Source organism: Centruroides sculpturatus, unplaced genomic scaffold (assembly GCF_000671375.1).
Source record: "Centruroides sculpturatus isolate CEXI.00-Female unplaced genomic scaffold, Cexi_2.0 scaffold720, whole genome shotgun sequence".
NCBI lineage: Eukaryota > Metazoa > Arthropoda > Arachnida > Scorpiones > Buthidae > Centruroides > Centruroides sculpturatus.
Window position 1 is genome coordinate 135,078 of NW_019385122.1, and position 4,676 is coordinate 139,753.

Sequence of the window (4,676 nt, forward strand, 5' to 3'; positions counted from 1 at the left end):
CTGCCCCTAAGGTTTCCATATCTGGTGTCTCACATCTATCTATCTAAATTCGTTCTAGAGATCAAGGAAAGACAGACGGACAACAGTGGGAATTTATAGGTCTACAATTTTTTTCAAATTGCAGCTCAAAAAAAAACTTTGTTCATTACAAGTTAAAAATTGACAAACATTTCAACTGAAAATGAAATTTTTAAATTATATTAAAATAATATCAAACTTTACCGGCAAAAAACTAAGAAAACAACGGCATTTTAGAAGGAATAAAATTATTATATTTTACGTTTAATAAATGTATATTATTTATCTGTTTATTTGTAAATGCCAAAATATATAAATAGCATATAATGAATTTATAATGTCTATCTTTTATTTACGAATAAAATGTAAACAAACATTGACAACGTTATTTTAATGAATATTTTTCGCCGGGGGTCAACTAAAATATGTATAAAATATTTTTTACATTTTTAATTATATAATTTAATTAAAAACTACTTTTATTCTCTAAAAAAACTTACATTTTTTATTTAAAAAATCAAAAAACTTACTTAAAATATTTATTAAATTTTTTAAAATTTCAAATTATTAAAAAAAAATCAAAACAAATTTTTCTTTATTTTTTAAAAATTGGATTTTAAATTTAAATTTATTTAACAAAAATTAAATAACTTATCAATCAACTTGAGCCTTGTTTATACACAGGTCTTATTAAACTGGTGTAGTTTCTGATTAACAAAAAGAGGAAGTCCAAGATGACAATATAAAAACAAAAAGAATCAATTAATTTATTTTTGAAAATATCTTAGAAAATAATATGAAATCTTTAATTTAAATAAAATTTTCCTTTATTAGATAATTTCGTATCTTAATATTCATTTACTTTAATCGGATTTTTTGTGAATAATCTTTAATTTTTTTTTTCTTTTGGTCGGAAGAAATAACCGAAAATGCATTCAATTTTATTTAATTTTTGCACAGACTTTTTGGAAATTAAATCGAAAAATTGTTAAAATATCACAAAACATCAGTTTTATTTTACAAAAGAAAAAAAAAATGCTCAAATGCTCAATGAGCAAATAAATGTTCAAATATGTAATTGAATTAATGTTTCTTACATTTAAAGAAAGGAAAGATGTAGTTCTTTATATTTAAAGTAAGTAACTGAATATCAGGGATTTGTTCTTAATCCTTCAAAGGAATAATAATTTAAGCATTTGTCAAAATTCTTAAATTTAATAGTTTAAAATCATAAAATTTTATATAATTTTAAATCTATATTAACAAAATTGTTACCATTTGCAAATAGCAATTCGCAGGAAAGCTTCTACATACCTTTTTTTTTTTCTAAAGGAGTAAAGTTATTTATATAAGATTCTTCCAAATAAATTTTAAACAAAATCTAGACTATAAAATTGTTTAAAAAGCTAAGGTTTTGAATATCACAGAATTCTAAAATATGATTTTATTCTTTTTAGTTAAAATGCTAACTAATTAAATTATCTTTATTAGGCCTTTTAAAGATCTTCGTAAATGTTAGGCCCTGGCTAAACGATCCTCATCTTGTGATGATCGAATATCATATGCTCTTCATCATCATATTTGTATTGAGTTTTGAATAAATCGAAAATTAATTTCAGGTTGAAAGAAATCCAGTCGTTGGAAAATGTAAATATCAATATTAAATTCTTCTTTAATAAAATGGTTTAAGGGAATGATTTTATACAGTTGAAAGGATGGAAATTTCGATTCGAGGGAATGTTTAAGCAACGTTTCTGTAGAATTATTTATACCGAATGTAAATAATATTTACACGTGGATCTAAAAATACTTATTTATAATTATAGATTTACTGTATATGGATAATAAATATACTGTGCATATTACTTTTAAAGTACACATTTTAATTATGAAAAAATAATAATAAATATATTTTCATTTGTGAAACGTTGATTTGATATTATAGAATTTCTGATAGATTAATGTTAAGTTAGTTCTCTAAGAGAATAAAGTTTAATATTAATCTTATAGTCATATGAGACTGATTTTTGTGTATTAAGCTATCGACTTAGTTGTATCTAATTATTAAAAAAGAAAGGTTAGTTTTACTTTATCAGTTCTCCGATAGATCAATTAAAATTAGCCTTGTGATAGATTAGTCAAGGTTAGTTCTCTGATTTTTATTAAATATGAGTGTTAAAAGTGAAATTAAAAGATCAATTTCAGAAGATCAATGTTTATTAGTCCTTTAATAGATCAACCAAAGTTTTTGAAGTTAACTTGATGTATCAAGAAACAAACCGTTTGTTCTAATTATCAGAGGATAAATCTTGGCTTGATTCATCTATTAAGTTCTCTGATCGTTTATCCTCTGATAATAAGACTAAGAAGTTGTGTACTGGCACAATGAAGTGACGTTTTTCTCAACACTGGGCTAGTTGAATCTTATTTAGTTAGAACGTTTTTTCCATACATCAACGTTTCGGGCATCAGCCCCTCTTCAGCTAACCAAATATATATAAAAATATTTAACAGGACACAAATAAAAACCAAAAAACTCACATAAATTCTTTGTAAACCATACCTCACTTCAGCATGGACCATGCACACACAGTAGAAATCAGACTACACTTAGGTTTTTTACATTTCCACTATCGATTATTATCACAATTTTTACTTTACAGGTTAAAAACAAAACCTTTTTTACGTTTTATTACATAAACAAGATAAACTCTGTAGATTTTAAAAAAACTAAAACTTACAAATTTCAAAAGTACATTTTTGCCACCTCGTCGACTGATCCGACAATTTGCATATAGCACTATATGCCGTAAGTTGTACTAGTTAACAGATTAATCGACAAACATTTGAAAATCCTTGAGGAAATTACAAAAAAATTTTTTAATTTTTTTATACAGTNTTTTTTTAAAATCTACAGAGTTTATCTTGTTTATGTAATAAAACGTAAAAAAGGTTTTGTTTTTAACCTGTAAAGTAAAAATTGTGATAATAATCGATAGTGGAAATGTAAAAAACCTAAGTGTAGTCTGATTTCTACTGTGTGTGCATGGTCCATGCTGAAGTGAGGTATGGTTTACAAAGAATTTATGTGAGTTTTTTGGTTTTTATTTGTGTCCTGTTAAATATTTTTATATATATTTGGTTAGCTGAAGAGGAGCTGATGCCCGAAACGTTGATGTATGGAAAAAACGTTCTAACTAAATAAAAGATTCAACTAGCCCAGTGTTGAGAAAAACGTCACTTCATTGTGCCAGTACACAATAAGCAAATACAACACGGTTTCGACAACATCAAGACTAAGAAGATTTATCTTTTGATTTTAGCTTGAACTCCACCTAATTATCAAAAAATATACGTCGGTTTCATCTATCAGTTTTCTAATTAATTAGATTAAGCTGCGGTTGAATCCTTGAATAAAACAAGTTTTAATCCTCTAAAACATCAATCAAGCAAAAATTGAAAGAGTTTTCTTACTCAAAAAACAAACAAATAGACTATAGAAAAGTAAATTATATCTTAAAATTAATAAAATTATTACCCAATGATAAAAATAATCAGTTCTTGATATTTTTTAAAATATTTTTTCTAGCGCTGTCAAAGATTTGATCATTTTCAGTCATTTTTAACCAATGAAGTGAATCTGAGCCAATGAAGAAAATCTAGAAAATACGTAACCTAGATTTTCTTGCACAGGAGGCAAGAATTATGTTCACTTTTCGATTGTTATCGTAACTATTTTAGTTACTTTCGCGAACATTTGTGCTCACTAAAAGTTTCCCCTCCACCTCATGTCATTTATTCTCTTGACCTTTTAATTTTACTAAAGAGATTCACTCCTCTACATCCCATTTGTGAGCGTACAATTTTGCTCTGGCAAACTTGTTCATCTGGATATCTCTATCCAGATGAACAAGTTGTCTATCATCTCTCTTTCAGAAATCTGTTATTTTTATTTCAAAAACCAAACTCCTAAAGTAACTTCTTGTGACAGTTTACAAACGATCTTTAGACTTTTGCTCCTACTTCAATGTAAAGTCAACTTTCCAATACTGATTACAATCTTGTATTCAAAATAATTGAAACAAAATAGACAATAACATATTCTTTATTTCTTTTAAAGAAATATATTTATACAATCGTTGCATTGTTTCAGTCACAAAATGGCATAGAAAATTATAATTTAGACTTTCTAAATTTCTGATTAAACATTATAAATGTACATAAACATGTAGATAACATATTTCATAAATTGTTTATTAATCCACCAACCTTTATATACTGTAGCATCAACCAGCATATAACATTGAATTTACATGATATTTAGAATAAATACAGTAAAATATATACAACAAATCTATTCCTAAAACAAAAAATATACATATGTACTGTATACTGTATCTTACTATCTTACTACTTCATGGTTGTTTTTTTTTTTTGATGAGGAAGAATCACAATTCCTTGATGAAGAATTTCAGTTAAATTTACATTTTTAAAAATTTTTAAACATTAAATTTTATAAATGTACAATTACGATTTTTTTATAAAATACAAAAATACAATAATTAATGTAACTTTCATTTTAAAAAATTGATTTTATAATTTATCATTAAATTCTATTTTTTTACTACTGTATATTTTATTTTTAACTATTTAATTTC